The following is a 20,714-nucleotide window of genomic DNA, read 5'->3' on the forward strand; positions in this document are numbered from 1 at the left end:
TGTTTTCTTGCATTCAGCTGTTGAATCTTGGTAAAAAGTCATGATTTTGTAAATTCCGTGCTCTTCTTTGCGAATTCAAGATAGAAAACAACGAAAATCAGCGAGAAATCGTCGTTTTGCATCGAAATATGCGGTTTTCTCTAAGAATTTTGACGATTTCGTGCAGAATTCTGCTGTTTTCTTGCAATTCAGCCGTTGAATCTTGGTAAAAAGTCATGATTTTGTAGATTTCGTGTTCTTCTTTGCGAATTCAAGATAGAAAACAACGAAAATCAGCGAGAAATCGTCGTTTTGCATCGAAATATGCGGTTTTCTCTAAGAATTTTGACGATTTCGTGCAGAATTCTGCTGTTTTCTTGCAATTCAGCCGTTGAATCTTGGTAAAAAGTCATGATTTTGTAGATTTCGTGCTCTTCTTTGCGAATTCAAGATAGAAAACAACGAAAATCAGCGAGAAATCGTCGTTTTGCATCGAAATATGCGGTTTTCTGTAAGAATTTTGATGATTTCGTGCAGAATTCTGCTGTTTTCTTGCAATTCAGCCGTAGAATCTTGGTGAAAAGTGATGATTTTGTAGATTTCGTGCTCTATTTTGCGAATTCAAGCCAGAAAACAACGAAAATCGGCGAGAAATCGTTGTTTTGCATCGAAATATGCGGTTTTCTGTAAGAATTTTGATGATTTCGTGCAGAATTCTGCTGTTTTCTTGCAATTCAGCCGTTGAATTTTGGTAAAAAGTCATGATTTTGTAGATTTCGTGCTCTTCTTTGCGAATTCAAGCCAGAAAACAACGAAAATCGGCGAGAAATCGTCGTTTTGCATCGAAAAATGCGGTTTTCTGTAAGAATTTTGATGATTTCGTGCAGAAAGTCATGATTTTGTAGATTTCGTGCTCTTCTTTGCGAATTCAAGCCAGAAAACCACAAAAATCGGCGAGAAATCGTCGTTTTGCATCGAAATATGCGGTTTTCCTCTAAGAATTTTGATGATTTCGTGCAGAATTCTGCTGTTTTCTTGCAATTCAGCCGTTGAATCTTGGTAAAAAGTGATGATTTTGTAGATTTCGTGCTCTTCTTTGCGAATTCAAGCCAGAAAACAACGAAAATCGGCGAGAAATCGTCGTTTTGAATCGAAATATGCGGTTTTCTCTAAGAATTTTGACAATTTCGTGCAGAATTCTGCTGTTTTCTTGCAATTCAGCCGTTGAATCTTGGTAAAAAGTCATGATTTTGTAGATTTCGTGCTCTTCTTTGCGAATTCAAGATAGAAAACAACGAAAGTCAGCGAGAAATCGTCGTTTTGCATCGAAATATGCGGTTTTCTCTAAGAATATTGATGATTTCGTGCAGAATTCTGCTGTTTTCTTGCAATTCAGCCGTTGAATCTTGGTAAAAAGTCATGATTTTGTAGATTTCGTGCTCTTCTTTGCGAATTCATGCCAGAAAACAACGATAATCGGCGAGAAATCGCCGTTTTGCATCGAAATATGCGGTTTTCTGTAAGAATTTTGATGATTTCGTGCAGAATTCTGCTGTTTTCTTGCAATTCAGCCGTTGAATCTAGGTAAAAAGTCATGATTTTGTAGATTTCGTGCTCTTCTTGGCGAATTCACGATAGAAAACAACGAAAATCGGCGAAAAATCGTTGTTTTGCATCGAAATATGCAGTTTTCTCTAAGAATTTTGATGATTTCGTGCAGAATTCTGCTGTTTTCTTGCAATTCAGCCGTTGAATCTTGGTAAAAAGTAATGATTTTATAGATTTCGTGCTCTTCTTTGCGAATTCATGCCAGAAAACAACGAAAATTGGCGAGAAATCGTCGTTTTGCATCGAAATATGCGGTTTTCTGTAAGAATTTTGATGATTTCGTGCAAAATTCTGCTGTTTTCTTGCAATTCAGCTGTAGAACCTTGGTAAAAAGTGATGATTTTGTAGATTTCGTGCTCTTCTTTGCGAATTCAAGCCAGAAAACAACGAAAATCGGCGAGAAATCGTTGTTTTGCATCGAAATATGCGGTTTTCTGTAAGAATTTTGATGATTTCGTGCAGAATTCTGCTGTTTTCTTGCAATTCAGCCGTTGAATCTTGGTAAAAAGTCATGATTTTGTAGATTTCGTGCTCTTCTTTGCGAATTCAAGCCAGAAAACAACGAAAATCGGCGAGAAATCGTCGTTTTGCATCGAAAAATGCGGTTTTCTGTAAGAATTTTGATGATTTCGTGCAGAATTCTGCAGTTTTCTTGCAATTCAGCCGTTGAATCTTGGTAAAAAGTCATGATTTTGTAGATTTCGTGCCCTTCTTTGCGAATTCAAGCCAGAAAACAACGAAAATCGGCGGGAAATCGTCCTTTTGCATCGAAATATGCGGTTTTCTGTAAGAATTTTGATGATTTCGTGCAGAATTCTGCTGTTTTCTTGCATTCAGCTGTTGAATCTTGGTAAAAAGTCATGATTTTGTAAATTCCGTGCTCTTCTTTGCGAATTCAAGATAGAAAACAACGAAAATCAGCGAGAAATCGTCGTTTTGCATCGAAATATGCGGTTTTCTCTAAGAATTTTGACGATTTCGTGCAGAATTCTGCTGTTTTCTTGCAATTCAGCCGTTGAATCTTGGTAAAAAGTCATGATTTTGTAGATTTCGTGTTCTTCTTTGCGAATTCAAGATAGAAAACAACGAAAATCAGCGAGAAATCGTCGTTTTGCATCAAAATATGCGGTTTTCTCTAAGAATTTTGATGATTTCGTGCAGAATTCTGCTGTTTTCTTGCAATTCAGCCGTTGAATCTTGATAAAAAGTCATGATTTTGTAGATTTCGTGCTCTTCTTTGCAAATTCTTGCCAGAAAACAACGAAGATCGGCGAGAAATCGTTGTTTTGCATCGAAATATGCGGTTTTCTGTAAGAATTTTGATGATTTCGTGCAGAATTCTGCTGTTTTCTTGCAATTCAGCCGTTGAATCTTGGTAAAAAGTCATGATTTTGTAGATTTCGTTCTCTTCTTTGCGAATTCAAGCCAGAAAAAAACGAAAATCGGCGAGAAATCGTCGTTTTGCATCGAAATATGCGGTTTTCTGTAAGAATTTTGATGATTTCGTGCAGAATTCTGCTGTTTTCTTGCAATTCAGCTGTTGAATCTAGGTAAAAAGTCATGATTTTGTAGATTTCGTGCTCTTCTTGGCGAATTCAAGATAGAAAACAACGAAAATCGGCGAGAAATCGTTGTTTTGCATCGAAATATGCGGTTTTCTGTAAGAATTTTGATGATTTCGTGCAGAATTCTGCTGTTTTCTTGCAATTCAGCCGTTGAATCTATGTAAAAAGTCATGATTTTGTGGATTTCGTGCTCTTCTTGGCGAATTCAAGATAGAAAACAACAAAAATCGGCGAGAAATCGTTGTTTTGCATCGAAATATGCAGTTTTCTCTAAGAATTTTGATGATTTCGTGCAGAATTCTGCTGTTTTCTTGCAATTCAGCCGTTGAATCTTGGTAAAAAGTCATGATTTTGTAGATTTCGTGCTCTTCTTTGCGAATTCAAGCCAGAAAACAACGAAAATCGGCGAGAAATCGTCGTTTTGCATCGAAAAATGCGGTTTTCTGTAAGAATTTTGATGATTTCGTGCAGAAAGTCATGATTTTGTAGATTTCGTGCTCTTCTTTGCGAATTCAAGCCAGAAAACCACGAAAATCGGCGAGAAATCGTCGTTTTGCATCGAAAAATGCGGTTTTCTGTAAGAATTTTGATGATTTCGTGCAGAATTCTGCAGTTTTCTTGCAATTCAGCCGTTGAATCTTGGTAAAAAGTCATGATTTTGTAGATTTCGTGCCCTTCTTTGCGAATTCAAGCCAGAAAACAACGAAAATCGGCGGGAAATCGTCGTTTTGCATCGAAATATGCGGTTTTCTGTAAGAATTTTGATGATTTCGTGCAGAATTCTGCTGTTTTCTTGCAATTCAGCCGTTGAATCTAGGTAAAAAGTCATGATTTTGTAGATTTCGTGCTCTTCTTGGCGAATTCAAGATAGAAAACAACGAAAATCGGCGAGAAATCGTTGTTTTGCATCGAAATATGCGGTTTTCTGTAAGAATTTTGATGATTTCGTGCAGAATTCTGCTGTTTTCTTGCAATTCAGCCGTTGAATCTATGTAAAAAGTCATGATTTTGTGGATTTCGTGCTCTTCTTGGCGAATTCAAGATAGAAAACAACGAAAATCGGCGAGAAATCGTTGTTTTGCATCGAAATATGCAGTTTTCTCTGAGAATTTTGATGATTTTGTGCAGAATTCTGCTGTTTTCTTGCAATTCAGCCGTTGAATCTTGGTAAAAAGTCATGATTTTGTAGATTTCGTGCTCTTCTTTGCGAATTCAAGCCAGAAAACAACGAAAATCGGCGAGAAATCGTCGTTTTGCATCGAAATATGCGGTTTTCTGTAAGAATTTTGATGATTTCGTGCAGAATTCTGCTGTTTTCTTGCAATTCAGCCGTAGAATCTTGGTCAAAAGTGATGATTTTGTAGATTTCGTGCTCTTCTTTGCGAATTCAAGCCAGAAAACAACAAAAATCGGCGAGAAATCGTTGTTTTGCATCGAGATATGCGGTTTTCTGTAAGAATTTTGATGATTTCGTGCAGAATTCTGCTGTTTTCTTGCAATTCAGCCGTTGAATCTTGGTAAAAAGTCATGATTTTGTAGATTTCGTGCTCTTCTTTGCGAATTCAAGCCAGAAAACGAAAATCGGCGAGAAATCGTCGTTTTGCATCGAAAAATGCGGTTTTCTGTAAGAATTTTGATGATTTCGTGCAGAATTCTGCTGTTTTCTTGCAATTCAGCCGTTGAATCTTGGTAAAAAGTCATGATTTTGTAGATTTCGTGCTCTTCTTTGCGAATTCAAGCCAGAAAACAACGAAAATCGGCGAGAAATCGTCGTTTTGCATCGAAATATGCGGTTTTCTGTAAGAATTTTGATGATTTCGTGCAGAATTCTGCTGTGTTCTTGCAATTCAGCCGTTGAATCTTGGTAAAAAGTCATGATTTTGTGGATTTCGTTCTCTTCTTTGCAAATTCATGCCAGAAAACAATGAAAATCGGCGCGAAATCGTCGTTTTGCATCGAAATATGCGGTTTTCTGTAAGAATTTTGATGATTTCGTGCAGAATTCTGCTGTTTTCTTGCAATTCAGCCGTTGAATCTTGGTAAAAAGTCATGATTTTGTAGATTTCGTGCTCTTCTTTGCGAATTCAAGCCAGAAAACAACGAAAATCGGCGAAAAATCGTCTTTTTGCATCAAAATATGCGATTTTTTGTAAGAATTTTGATGATTTCGTGCAGAATTCTGCTGTTTTCTTGCAATTCAGCCGTTGAATCTAGGTAAAAAGTTATGATTTTGTAGATTTCGTGCTCTTCTTGGCGAATTCAAGATAGAAAACAACGAAAATCGGCGAGAAATCGTTGTTTTGCATCGAAATATGCGGTTTTCTGTAAGAATTTTGATGATTTCGTGCAGAATTCTGCTGTTTTCTTGCAATTCAGCCCTTGAATCTAGGTAAAAAGTCGTGATTTTGTAGATTTCGTGCTCCTCTTGGCAAATTCAAGATAGAAAACAACGAAAATCGGCGAGAAATCGTTGTTTTGCATCGAAATATGCAGTTTTCTCTAAGAATTCTGATGATTTCGTGCAGAATTCTGCTGGTTTCTTGCAATTCAGCCGTTGAATCTTGGTAAAAAGTCATGATTTTGTGGATTTTGTTCTCTTCTTTGCAAATTCATGCCAGAAAACAACGAAAATCGGCGAGAAATCGTCGTTTTGCATCGAAATATGCGGTTTTCTGTAAGAATTTTGATGATTTCGTGCAGAATTCTGCTGTTTTCTTGCAATTCAGCCGTTGAATCTTGGTAAAAGGTCATGATTTTGTAGATTTCGTGCTCTTCTTTGCGAATTCAAGCCAGAAAACAACGAAAATCGGCGAAAAATCGTCGTTTTGCATCGAAATATGCGGTTTTCTGTAAGAATTTTGATGATTTCGTGCAGAATTCTGCTGTTTTCTTGCAATTCAGCCGTTGAATCTAGGTAAAAAGTCATGATTTTGTAGATTTCGTGCTCTTCTTGGCGAATTCAAGATAGAAAACAACGAAAATCGGCGAGAAATCGTCGTTTTGCATCGAAATATGCGGTTTTCTGTAAGAATTTTGATGATTTCGTGCAGAATTCTGCTGTTTTCTTGCAATTCAGCCGTTGAATCTTGGTAAAAGGTCATGATTTTGTAGATTTCGTGCTCTTCTTTGCGAATTCAAGCCAGAAAACAACGAAAATCGGCGAAAAATCGTCGTTTTGCATCGAAATATGCGGTTTTCTGTAAGAATTTTGATGATTTCGTGCAGAATTCTGCTGTTTTCTTGCAATTCAGCCGTTGAATCTAGGTAAAAAGTCATGATTTTGTAGATTTCGTGCTCTTCTTGGCGAATTCAAGATAGAAAACAACGAAAATCGGCGAGAAATCGTTGTTTTGCATCGAAATATGCAGTTTTCTCTAAGAATTCTGATGATTTCGTGCAGAATTCTGCTGCTTTCTTGCAATTCAGCCGTTGAATCTTGGTAAAAAGTCATGATTTTGTAGATTTCGTGCTCTTCTTTGCGAATTCAAGCCAGAAAACAACGAAAATCGGCGAGAAATCGTCGTTTTGCAACGAAATATGCGGTTTTCTGTAAGAATTTTGATGATTTCGTGCAGAATTCTGCTGTTTTCTTGCAATTTAGCCGTAGAATCTTGGTAAAAAGTGAAGATTTTGTAGATTTCGTGCTCTTCTTTGCGAATTCAAGCCAGAAAACAACGAAAATCGGCGAGAAATCGTTGTTTTGCATCGAAATATGCGGTTTTCTGTAAGAATTTTGATGATTTCGTGCAGAATTCTGCTGTTTTCTTGCAATTCAGCCGTTGAATCTTGGTAAAAAGTCATGATTTTGTAGATTTCGTGCTCTTCTTTGCGAATTCAAGCCAGAAAACAACGAAAATCGGCGAGAAATCGTCGTTTTGCATCGAAATATGCGGTTTTCTGTAAGAATTTTGATGATTTCGTGCAGAATTCTGCTGTTTTCTTGCAATTCAGCCGTTGAATCTTGGTAAAAAGTCATGATTTTGTAGATTCCGTGCTCTTCTTTGCGAATTCAAGATAGAAAACAACGAAAATCAGCGAGAAATCGTCGTTTTGCATCGAAATATGCGGTTTTCTCTAAGAATTTTGATGATTTCGTGCAGAATTCTGCTGTTTTCTTGAAATTCAGCTGTTGAATCTTGGTAAAAAGTAATGATTTTGTAGATTTCGTGCTCTTCTTTGCGAATTCAAGCTAGAAAACAACGAAAATCGGCGAGAAATCGTCGTTTTGCATCGAAATATGCGGTTTTCTCTAAGAATTTTGACGATTTCGTGCAGAATTCTGCTGTTTTCTTGCAATTCAGCCGTTGAATCTTGGTAAAAAGTCATGATTTTGTAGATTTCGTGCTCTTCTTTGCGAATTCAAGCCAGAAAACAACGAAAATCGGCGAGAAATCGTCGTTTTGCATCGAAATATGCGGTTTTCTCTAAGAATTTTGATGATTTCGTGCAGAATTCTGCTGTTTTCTTGAAATTCAGCTGTTGAATCTTGGTAAAAAGTAATGATTTTGTAGATTTCGTGCTCTTCTTTGCGAATTCAAGCTAGAAAACAACGAAAATCGGCGAGAAATCGTCGTTTTGCAACGAAATATGCGGTTTTCTGTAAGAATTTTGATGATTTCGTGCAGAATTCTGCTGTTTTCTTGCAATTTAGCCGTAGAATCTTGGTAAAAAGTGATGATTTTGTAGATTTCGTGCTCTTCTTTGCGAATTCAAGCCAGAAAACAACGAAAATCGGCGAGAAATCGTTGTTTTGCATCGAAATATGCGGTTTTCTGTAAGAATTTTGATGATTTCGTGCAGAATTCTGCTGTTTTCTTGCAATTCAGCCGTTGAATCTTGGTAAAAAGTCATGATTTTGTAGATTTCGTGCTCTTCTTTGCGAATTCAAGCCAGAAAACAACGAAAATCGGCGAGAAATCGTCGTTTTGCATCGAAATATGCGGTTTTCTGTAAGAATTTTGATGATTTCGTGCAGAATTCTGCTGTTTTCTTGCAATTCAGCCGTTGAATCTTGGTAAAAAGTCATGATTTTGTAGATTCCGTGCTCTTCTTTGCGAATTCAAGATAGAAAACAACGAAAATCAGCGAGAAATCGTCGTTTTGCATCGAAATATGCGGTTTTCTCTAAGAATTTTGATGATTTCGTGCAGAATTCTGCTGTTTTCTTGAAATTCAGCTGTTGAATCTTGGTAAAAAGTAATGATTTTGTAGATTTCGTGCTCTTCTTTGCGAATTCAAGCTAGAAAACAACGAAAATCGGCGAGAAATCGTCGTTTTGCATCGAAATATGCGGTTTTCTCTAAGAATTTTGACGATTTCGTGCAGAATTCTGCTGTTTTCTTGCAATTCAGCCGTTGAATCTTGGTAAAAAGTCATGATTTTGTAGATTTCGTGCTCTTCTTTGCGAATTCAAGCTAGAAAACAACGAAAATCGGCGAGAAATCGTCGTTTTGCAACGAAATATGCGGTTTTCTGTAAGAATTTTGATGATTTCGTGCAGAATTCTGCTGTTTTCTTGCAATTTAGCCGTAGAATCTTGGTAAAAAGTGATGATTTTGTAGATTTCGTGCTCTTCTTTGCGAATTCAAGCCAGAAAACAACGAAAATCGGCGAGAAATCGTTGTTTTGCATCGAAATATGCGGTTTTCTGTAAGAATTTTGATGATTTCGTGCAGAATTCTGCTGTTTTCTTGCAATTCAGCCGTTGAATCTTGGTAAAAAGTCATGATTTTGTAGATTTCGTGCTCTTCTTTGCGAATTCAAGCCAGAAAACAACGAAAATCGGCGAGAAATCGTCGTTTTGCATCGAAATATGCGGTTTTCTGTAAGAATTTTGATGATTTCGTGCAGAATTCTGGTGTTTTCTTGCAATTCAGCCGTTGAATCTTGGTAAAAAGTCATGATTTTGTAGATTCCGCGCTCTTCTTTGCGAATTCAAGATAGAAAACAACGAAAATCAGCGAGAAATCGTCGTTTTGCATCGAAAAATGCGGTGTTCTCTAAGAATTTTGATGATTTCGTGCAAAATTCTGCTGTTTTCTTGAAATTCAGCTGTTGAATCTTGGTAAAAAGTAATGATTTTGTAGATTTCGTGCTCTTCTTTGCGAATTCAAGCTAGAAAACAACGAAAATCGGCGAGAAATCGTCGTTTTGCATCGAAATATGCGGTTTTCTCTAAGAATTTTGACGATTTCGTGCAAAATTCTGCTGTTTTCTTGCAATTCAGCCGTTGAATCTTGGTAAAAAGTCATGATTTTGTAGATTTTGTGGTCTTCTTTGCGAATTCAAGATAGAAAACAACGAAAATCAGCAAGAAATCGTCGTTTTGCATCGAAATATGCGGTTTTCTCTAAGAATTTTGATGATTTCGTGCAGAATTCTGCTGTTTTCTTGCAATTCAGCCGTTGAATCTTTGTAAAAAGTCATGATTTTGTAGATTTCGTGCTCTTCTTTGCAAATTCATGCCAGAAAACAACGAAAATCGGCGAGAAATCGTCGTTTTGCATCGAAATATGCGGTTTTCTGTAAGAATTTTGATGATTTCGTGCAGAATTCTGCTGTTTTCTTGCAATTCAGCCGTTGAATCTAGGTAAAAAGTCATGATTTTGTAGATTTCGTGCTCTTCTTGGCGAATTCAAGATATAAAACAACGAAAATCGGCGAGAAATCGTTGTTTTGCATCGAAATATGCGGTTTTCTGTAAGAATTTTGATGATTTCGTGCAGAATTCTGCTGTTTTCTTGCAATTCAGCCGTTGAATCTTGGTAAACAGTCATGATTTTGTAGATTTCGTGCTCTTCTTGGCGAATTCAAGATAGAAAACAACGAAAATCGGCGAGAAATTGTTGTTTTGCATCGAAATATGCAGTTTTCTCTAAGAATTTTAATGATTTCGTGCAGAATTCTGCTGTTTTCTTGCAATTCAGCCGTTGAATCTTGGTAAAAAGTCATGATTTTGTAGATTTCGTGCTCTTCTTTGCGAATTCAAGCCAGAAAACAACGAAAATCGGCGAGAAATCGTCGTTTTGCATCGAAATATGCGGTTTTCTCTAAAAATTTTGACGATTTCGTGCTGAATTCTGCTGTTTTCTTGCAATTCAGCAGTTGAATCTTGGTAAAAAGTCATGATTTTGTAGATTTCGTGCTCTTCTTTGCGAATTCAAGGTAGAAAACAACGAAAATCAGCGAGAAATCGTCGTTTTGCATCGAAAAATGCGGTTTTCTCTAAGAATTTTGATGATTTCGTGCAGAATTCTGCTGTTTTCTTGCAATTCAGCCGTTGAATCTTGGTAAAAAGTCATGATTTTGTAGATTTCGTGCTCTTCTTTGCGAATTCATGCCAGAAAACAACGAAAATCGGCGAGAAATCGTCGTTTTGCATCGAAATATGCGGTTTTCTGTAAGAATTTTGATGATTTCGTGCAGAATTCTGCTGTTTTCTTGCAATTCAGCCGTTGAATCTTGGTAAAAAGTCATGATTTTGTAGATTTCGTGCTCTTCTTTGCAAATTCAAGCCAGAAAACAACGAAAATCGGCGAGAAATCGTCGTTTTGCATCGAAATATGCGGTTTTCTGTAAGAATTTTGATGATTTCGTGCAGAATTCTGCTGTTTTCTTGCAATTCAGCCGTTGAATCTAGGTAAAAAGTCATGATTTTGTAGATTTCGTGCTCTTCTTGGCGAATTCAAGATAGAAAACAACGAAAATCAGCGAGAAATCGTCGTTTTGCATCGAAATATGCGGTTTTCTCTAAGAATTTTGATGATTTCGTGCAGAATTCTGCTGTTTTCTTGAAATTCAGCTGTTGGATCTTGGTAAAAAGTAATGATTTTGTAGATTTCGTGCTCTTCTTTGCGAATTCAAGCTAGAAAACAACGAAAATCGGCGAGAAATCGTCGTTTTGCATCGAAATATGCGGTTTTCTCTAAGAATTTTGACGATTTCGTGCAGAATTCTGCTGTTTTCTTGCAATTCAGCCGTTGAATCTTGGTAAAAAGTCATGATTTTGTAGATTTCGTGCTCTTCTTTGCGAATTCATGCCAGAAAACAACGAAAATCGGCGAGAAATCGTCGTTTTGCATCGAAATATGCGGTTTTCTGTAAGAATTTTGATGATTTCGTGCAGAATTCTGCTGTTTTCTTGCAATTCAGCCGTTGAATCTTGGTAAAAAGTCATGATTTTGTAGATTTCGTGCTCTTCTTTGCGAATTCATGCCAAAAAACAACGAAAATCGGCGAGAAATCGTCGTTTTGCATCGAAATATGCGGTTTTCTGTAAGAATTTTGATGATTTCGTGCAGAATTCTGCTGTTTTCTTGCAATTCAGCCGTTGAATCTTGGTAAAAAGTCATGATTTTGTAGATTTCGTGCTCTTCTTTGCAAATTCAAGCCAGAAAACAACGAAAATCGGCGGGAAATCGTCGTTTTGCATCGAAATATGCGGTTTTCTGTAAGAATTTTGATGATTTCGTGCAGAATTCTGCTGTTTTCTTGCAATTCAGCCGTTGAATCTAGGTAAAAAGTCATGATTTTGTAGATTTCGTGCTCTTCTTGGCGAATTCAAGATAGAAAACAACGAAAATCGGCGAGAAATCGTTGTTTTGCATCGTAATATGCAGTTTTCTCTAAGAATTTTGGTGATTTCGTGCAGAATTCTGCTGTTTTCTTGCAATTCAGCCGTTGAATCTTGGTAAAAAGTCATGATTTTGTAGATTTTGTGCTTTTCTTTGCGAATTCAAGCCAGAAAACAACGAAAATCAGCGAGAAATCGTCGTTTTGCATCGAAATATGCGGTTTTCTGTAAGAATTTTGATGATTTCGTGCAGAATTCTGCTGTTTTCTCGCAATTCAGCCGTAGAACCTTGGTAAAAAGTGATGATTTTGTAGATTTCGTGCTCTTCTTTGCGAATTCAAGCCAGAAAACAACGAAAATCGGCGAGAAATCGTCGTTTTGCATCGAAAAATGCAGTTATCTGTAAGAATTTTGATAATTTCGTGCAGAATTCTGCTGTTTTCTTGCAATTCAGCCGTTGAATCTTGGTAAAAAGTCATGATTTTGTAGATTTCGTGCTCTTCTTTGCGAATTCAAGCCAGAAAACAACGAAAATCGGCGTGAAATCGTCGTTTTGCATCGAAATATGCGGTTTTCTGTAAGAATTTTGATGATTTCGTGCAGAATTCTGCTGTTTTCTTGCAATTCAGCCGTTGAATCTAGGTAAAAAGTCATGATTTTGTAGATTTCGTGCTCTTCTTGGCGAATTCAAGATATAAAACAACGAAAATCGGCGAGAAATCGTTGTTTTGCATCGTAATATGCAGTTTTCTCTAAGAATTTTTATGATTTCGTGCAGAATTCTGCTGTTTTCTTGCAATTCAGCCGTTGAATCTTGGTAAAAAGTCATGATTTTGTAGATTTTGTGCTTTTCTTTGCGAATTCAAGCCAGAAAACAACGAAAATCAGCGAGAAATCGTCGTTTTGCATCGAAATATGCGGTTTTCTGTAAGAATTTTGATGATTTCGTGCAGAATTCTGCTGTTTTCTTGCAATTCAGCCGTTGAATCTTGGTAAAAAGTCATGATTTTGTAGATTTAGTGCTCTTCTTTGCGAATTCAAGCCAGAAAACAACGAAAATCGGCGAGAAATCGTCGTTTTGCATCGAAAAATGCGGTTTTCTGTAAGAATTTTGATAATTTCGTGCAGAATTCTGCTGTTTTCTTGCAATTCAGCCGTTGAATCTTGGTAAAAAGTCATGATTTTGTAGATTTCGTGCTCTTCTTTGCGAATTCAAGATAGAAAACAACGAAAATCAGCGAGAAATCGTCGTTTTGCATCGAAATATGCGGTTTTCTCTAAGAATTTTGATGATTTCGTGCAGACTTCTGCTGTTTTCTTGCAATTCAGCCGTTGAATCTTGGTAAAAAGTAATGATTTTGTAGATTTCGTGCTCTTCTTTGCGAATTCAAGCCAGAAAACAACGAAAATCGGCGAGAAATCGTCGTTTTGCATCGAAATATGCGGTTTTCTCTAAGAATTTTGATGATTTCGTGCAGAATTCTGCTGTTTTCTTGCAATTCAGCCGTTAAATCTTGGTAAAAAGTGATGATTTTGTAGATTTCGTGCTCTTCTTTGCGAATTCAAGCCAGAAAACAACGAAAATCGGCGAGAAATCGTCGTTTTGCATCGAAATATGCGGTTTTCTCTAAGAATTTTGACGATTTCGTGCAGATTTCTGCTGTTTTCTTGCAATTCAGCCGTTGAATCTTGGTAAAAAGTCATGATTTTGTAGATTTAGTGCTCTTCTTTGCGAATTCAAGCCAGAAAACAACGAAAATCGGCGAGAAATCGTCGTTTTGCATCGAAAAATGCGGTTTTCTGTAAGAATTTTGATAATTTCGTGCAGAATTCTGCTGTTTTCTTGCAATTCAGCCGTTGAATCTTGGTAAAAAGTCATGATTTTGTAGATTTCGTGCTCTTCTTTGCGAATTCAAGACAGAAAACAACGAAAATCAGCGAGAAAACGTCGTTTTGCATCGAAATATACGGTTTTCTCTAAGAATTTTGATGATTTCGTGCAGAATTCTGCTGTTTTCTTGCAATTCAGCCGTTGAATCTTGGTAAAAAGTCATGATTTTGTAGATTTCGTGCTCTTCTTTGCAAATTCAAGCCAGAAAACAACGAAAATCGTCGAGAAATCGTCGTTTTGCATCGAAATATGCGGTTTTCTCTAAGAATTTTGATAATTTCGTGCAGAATTCTGCTGTTTTCTTGCAATTCAGCCGTTGAATCTTGGTAAAAAGTCATGATTTTGTAGATTTCGTGCTCTTCTTTGCGAATTCAAGACAGAAAACAACGAAAATCAGCGAGAAAACGTCGTTTTGCATCGAAATATACGGTTTTCTCTAAGAATTTTGATGATTTCGTGCAGAATTCTGCTGTTTTCTTGCAATTCAGCCGTTGAATCTTGGTAAAAAGTCATGATTTTGTAGATTTCGTGCTCTTCTTTGCGAATTCAAGCCAGAAAACAACGAAAATCGGCGAGAAATCGTCGTTTTGCATCGAAATATGCGGTTTTCTCTAAGAATTTTGATAATTTCGTGCAGAATTCTGCTGTTTTCTTGCAATTCAGCCGTTGAATCTTGGTAAAAAGTCATGATTTTGTAGATTTCGTGCTCTTCTTTGCAAATTCATGCCAGAAAACAACGACAATCGGCGAAAAATCGTCGCTTTGCATCGAAATATGCGGTTTTCTGTAAGAATTTTGATGATTTCGTGCAGAATTCTGCTGTTTTCTTGCAATTCAGCTGTTGAATCTTGGTAAAAAGTCATGATTTTGTAGATTTCGTGCTCTTCTTTGCGAATTCAAGCCAGAAAACAACGAAAATCGCCGAGAAATCGTTGTTTTGCATCGAAATATGCGGTTTTCTGTAAGAATTTTGATGATTTCGTGCAGAATTCTGCTGTTTTCTTGCAATTCAGCCGTTGAATCTAGGTAAAAAGTCATGATTTTGTAGATTTCGTGCTCTTCTTGGCGAATTCAAGATAGAAAACAACGAAAATCGGCGAGAAATCGTTGTTTTGCATCGAAATATGTAGTTTTCTCTAAGAATTTTGATGATTTCGTGCAGAATTCTGCTGTTTTCTTGCAATTCAGCCGTTGAATCTTGGTAAAAAGTCATGATTTTGTAGATTTCGTGCTCTTCTTTGCGAATTCAAGCCAGAAAACAACAAAAATCGGCGAGAAATCGTCGTTTTGCATCGAAATATGCGGTTTTCTCTAAGAATTTTGATGATTTCGTGCAGAATTCTGCTGTTTTCTTGCAATTCAGCCGTTGAATCTTGGTAAAAAGTGATGATTTTGTAGATTTCGTGCTCTTCTTTGCGAATTCAAGCCAGAAAACAACGAAAATCGGCGAGAAATCGTCGTTTTCCATCGAAATATGCGGTTTTCTCTAAGAATTTTGACGATTTCGTGCAGATTTCTGCTATTTTCTTGCAATTCAGCCGTTGAATCTTGGTAAAAAGTCATGATTTTGTAGATTTTGTGCTCTTCTTTGCGAATTCAAGATAGAAAACAACGAAAATCAGCGAGAAATCGTCGTTTTGCATCGAAATATGCGGTTTTCTCTAAGAATTTTGATGATTTCGTGCAGAATTCTGCTGTTTTCTTGCAATTCAGCCGTTGAATCTTGGTAATAAGTCATGATTTTGTAGATTTCGTGCTCTTCTTTGCAAATTCATGCCAGAAAACAACGACAATCGGCGAAAAATCGTCGCTTTGCATCGAAATATGCGGTTTTCTGTAAGAATTTTGATGATTTCGTGCAGAATTCTGCTGTTTTCTTGCAATTCAGCCGTTGAATCTTGGTAAAAAGTCATGATTTTGTAGATTTCGTGCTCTTCTTTGCGAATTCAAGCCAGAAAACAACGAAAATCGCCGAGAAATCGTTGTTTTGCATCGAAATATGCGGTTTTCTGTAAGAATTTTGATGATTTCGTGCAGAATTCTGCTGTTTTCTTGCAATTCAGCCGTTGAATCTAGGTAAAAAGTCATGATTTTGTAGATTTCGTGCTCTTCTTGGCGAATTCAAGATAGAAAACAACGAAAATCGGCGAGAAATCGTTGTTTTGCATCGAAATATGCAGTTTTCTCTAAGAATTTTGATGATTTCGTGCAGAATTCTGCTGTTTTCTTGCAATTCAGCCGTTGAATCTTGGTAAAAAGTCATGATTTTGTAGATTTCGTGCTCTTCTTTGCGAATTCAAGCCAGAAAACAACAAAAATCGGCGAGAAATCGTTGTTTTGCATCGAAATATGCGGTTTTCTGTAAGAATTTTGTTGATTTCGTGCAGAATTCTGCTGTTTTCTTGCAATTCAGCCGTTGAATCTAGGTAAAAAGTCGTGATTTTGTAGATTTCGTGCTCTTCTTATCGAATTCAAGATAAAAAACAACGAAAATCGGCGAGAAATCGTTGTTTTGCATTGAAATATGCAGTTTTCTCTAAGAATTTTGATGATTTTGTGCAGAATTCTGCTGTTTTCTTGCAATTCAGCCGTTGAATCTTGGTAAAAAGTCATGATTTTGTAGATTTCGTGCTCTTCTTTGCGAATTCAAGATAGAAAACAACGAAAATCAGCGAGAAATCGTCGTTTTGCATCGAAATATGCGGTTTTCTCTAAGAATTTTGATGATTTCGTGCAGAATTCTGCTGTTTTCTTGAAATTCAGCTGTTGAATCTTGGTAAAAAGTAATGATTTTGTAGATTTCGTGCTCTTCTTTGCGAATTCAAGCTAGAAAACAACGAAAATCGGCGAGAAATCGTCGTTTTGCATCGAAATATGCGGTTTTCTCTAAGAATTTTGACGATTTCGTGCAGAATTCTGCTGTTTTCTTGCAATTCAGCCGTTGAATCTTGGTAAAAAGTCATGATTTTGTAGATTTCGTGCTCTTCTTTGCGAATTCAAGCCAGAAAACAACGAAAATCGGCGAGAAATCGTCGTTTTGCATCGAAATATGCGGTTTTCTCTAAGAATTTTGATGATTTCGTGCAGAATTCTGCTGTTTTCTTGAAATTCAGCTGTTGAATCTTGGTAAAAAGTAATGATTTTGTAGATTTCGTGCTCTTCTTTGCGAATTCAAGCTAGAAAACAACGAAAATCGGCGAGAAATCGTCGTTTTGCAACGAAATATGCGGTTTTCTGTAAGAATTTTGATGATTTCGTGCAGAATTCTGCTGTTTTCTTGCAATTTAGCCGTAGAATCTTGGTAAAAAGTGATGATTTTGTAGATTTCGTGCTCTTCTTTGCGAATTCAAGCCAGAAAACAACGAAAATCGGCGAGAAATCGTTGTTTTGCATCGAAATATGCGGTTTTCTGTAAGAATTTTGATGATTTCGTGCAGAATTCTGCTGTTTTCTTGCAATTCAGCCGTTGAATCTTGGTAAAAAGTCATGATTTTGTAGATTTCGTGCTCTTCTTTGCGAATTCAAGCCAGAAAACAACGAAAATCGGCGAGAAATCGTCGTTTTGCATCGAAATATGCGGTTTTCTGTAAGAATTTTGATGATTTCGTGCAGAATTCTGCTGTTTTCTTGCAATTCAGCCGTTGAATCTTGGTAAAAAGTCATGATTTTGTAGATTCCGTGCTCTTCTTTGCGAATTCAAGATAGAAAACAACGAAAATCAGCGAGAAATCGTCGTTTTGCATCGAAATATGCGGTTTTCTCTAAGAATTTTGATGATTTCGTGCAGAATTCTGCTGTTTTCTTGAAATTCAGCTGTTGAATCTTGGTAAAAAGTAATGATTTTGTAGATTTCGTGCTCTTCTTTGCGAATTCAAGCTAGAAAACAACGAAAATCGGCGAGAAATCGTCGTTTTGCATCGAAATATGCGGTTTTCTCTAAGAATTTTGACGATTTCGTGCAGAATTCTGCTGTTTTCTTGCAATTCAGCCGTTGAATCTTGGTAAAAAGTCATGATTTTGTAGATTTCGTGCTCTTCTTTGCGAATTCAAGCTAGAAAACAACGAAAATCGGCGAGAAATCGTCGTTTTGCAACGAAATATGCGGTTTTCTGTAAGAATTTTGATGATTTCGTGCAGAATTCTGCTGTTTTCTTGCAATTTAGCCGTAGAATCTTGGTAAAAAGTGATGATTTTGTAGATTTCGTGCTCTTCTTTGCGAATTCAAGCCAGAAAACAACGAAAATCGGCGAGAAATCGTTGTTTTGCATCGAAATATGCGGTTTTCTGTAAGAATTTTGATGATTTCGTGCAGAATTCTGCTGTTTTCTTGCAATTCAGCCGTTGAATCTTGGTAAAAAGTCATGATTTTGTAGATTTCGTGCTCTTCTTTGCGAATTCAAGCCAGAAAACAACGAAAATCGGCGAGAAATCGTCGTTTTGCATCGAAATATGCGGTTTTCTGTAAGAATTTTGATGATTTCGTGCAGAATTCTGGTGTTTTCTTGCAATTCAGCCGTTGAATCTTGGTAAAAAGTCATGATTTTGTAGATTCCGCGCTCTTCTTTGCGAATTCAAGATAGAAAACAACGAAAATCAGCGAGAAATCGTCGTTTTGCATCGAAAAATGCGGTGTTCTCTAAGAATTTTGATGATTTCGTGCAAAATTCTGCTGTTTTCTTGAAATTCAGCTGTTGAATCTTGGTAAAAAGTAATGATTTTGTAGATTTCGTGCTCTTCTTTGCGAATTCAAGCTAGAAAACAACGAAAATCGGCGAGAAATCGTCGTTTTGCATCGAAATATGCGGTTTTCTCTAAGAATTTTGACGATTTCGTGCAGAATTCTGCTGTTTTCTTACAATTCAGCCGTTGAATCTTGGTAAAAAGTCATGATTTTGTAGATTTTGTGGTCTTCTTTGCGAATTCAAGATAGAAAACAACGAAAATCAGCAAGAAATCGTCGTTTTGCATCGAAATATGCGGTTTTCTCTAAGAATTTTGATGATTTCGTGCAGAATTCTGCTGTTTTCTTGCAATTCAGCCGTTGAATCTTTGTAAAAAGTCATGATTTTGTAGATTTCGTGCTCTTCTTTGCAAATTCATGCCAGAAAACAACGAAAATCGGCGAGAAATCGTCGTTTTGCATCGAAATATGCGGTTTTCTGTCAGAATTTTGATGATTTCGTGCAGAATTCTGCTGTTTTCTTGCAATTCAGCCGTTGAATCTAGGTAAAAAGTCATGATTTTGTAGATTTCGTGCTCTTCTTGGCGAATTCAAGATATAAAACAACGAAAATCGGCGAGAAATCGTTGTTTTGCATCGAAATATGCGGTTTTCTGTAAGAATTTTGATGATTTCGTGCAGAATTCTGCTGTTTTCTTGCAATTCAGCCGTTGAATCTTGGTAAACAGTCATGATTTTGTAGATTTCGTGCTCTTCTTGGCAAATTCAAGATAGAAAACAACGAAAATCGGCGAGAAATCGTTGTTTTGCATCGAAATATGCAGTTTTCTCTAAGAATTTTAATGATTTCGTGCAGAATTCTGCTGTTTTCTTGCAATTCAGCCGTTGAATCTTGGTAAAAAGTCATGATTTTGTAGATTTCGTGCTCTTCTTTGCGAATTCAAGCCAGAAAACAACGAAAATCGGCGAGAAATCGTCGTTTTGCATCGAAATATGCGGTTTTCTCTAAAAATTTTGACGATTTCGTGCTGAATTCTGCTGTTTTCTTGCAATTCAGCAGTTGAATCTTGGTAAAAAGTCATGATTTTGTAGATTTCGTGCTCTTCTTTGCGAATTCAAGGTAGAAAACAACGAAAATCAGCGAGAAATCGTCGTTTTGCATCGAAAAATGCGGTTTTCTCTAAGAATTTTGATGATTTCGTGCAGAATTCTGCTGTTTTCTTGCAATTCAGCCGTTGAATCTTGGTAAAAAGTCATGATTTTGTAGATTTCGTGCTCTTCTTTGCGAATTCATGCCAGAAAACAACGAAAATCGGCGAGAAATCGTCGTTTTGCATCGAAATATGCGGTTTTCTGTAAGAATTTTGATGATTTCGTGCAGAATTCTGCTGTTTTCTTGCAATTCAGCCGTTGAATCTTGGTAAAAAGTCATGATTTTGTAGATTTCGTGCTCTTCTTTGCAAATTCAAGCCAGAAAACAACGAAAATCGGCGAGAAATCGTCGTTTTGCATCGAAATATGCGGTTTTCTGTAAGAATTTTGATGATTTCGTGCAGAATTCTGCTGTTTTCTTGCAATTCAGCCGTTGAATCTAGGTAAAAAGTCATGATTTTGTAGATTTCGTGCTCTTCTTGGCGAATTCAAGATAGAAAACAACGAAAATCAGCGAGAAATCGTCGTTTTGCATCGAAATATGCGGTTTTCTCTAAGAATTTTGATGATTTCGTGCAGAATTCTGCTGTTTTCTTGAAATTCAGCTGTTGAATCTTGGTAAAAAGTAATGATTTTGTAGATTTCGTGCTCTTCTTTGCGAATTCAAGCTAGAAAACAACGAAAATCGGCGAGAAATCGTCGTTTTGCATCGAAATATGCGGTTTTCTCTAAGAATTTTGACGATTTCGTGCAGAATTCTGCTGTTTTCTTGCAATTCAGCCGTTGAATCTTGGTAAAAAGTCATGATTTTGTAGATTTCGTGCTCTTCTTTGCGAATTCAAGCCAGAAAACAACGAAAATCGGCGAGAAATCGTCGTTTTGCATCGAAATATGCGGTTTTCTCTAAAAATTTTGACAATTTCGTGCAGAATTCTGCTGTTTTCTTGCAATTCAGCAGTTGAATCTTGGTAAAAAGTCATGATTTTGTAGATTTCGTGCTCTTCTTTGCGAATTCAAGATAGAAAACAACGAAAATCAGCGAGAAATCGTCGTTTTGCATCGAAATATGCGGTTTTCTCTAAGAATTTTGATGATTTCGTGCAGAATTCTGCTGTTTTCTTGCAATTCAGCCGTTGAATCTTGGTAAAAAGTCATGATTTTGTAGATTTCGTGCTCTTCTTTGCGAATTCATGCCAAAAAACAACGAAAATCGGCGAGAAATCGTCGTTTTGCATCGAAATATGCGGTTTTCTGTAAGAATTTTGA

This window comes from Gnatocerus cornutus, unplaced genomic scaffold (assembly GCF_029298725.1).
Source record: "Gnatocerus cornutus isolate USDA-ARS CGAHR unplaced genomic scaffold, icGnaCorn1.1 ctg00000043.1, whole genome shotgun sequence".
Lineage (NCBI taxonomy): Eukaryota > Metazoa > Arthropoda > Insecta > Coleoptera > Tenebrionidae > Gnatocerus > Gnatocerus cornutus.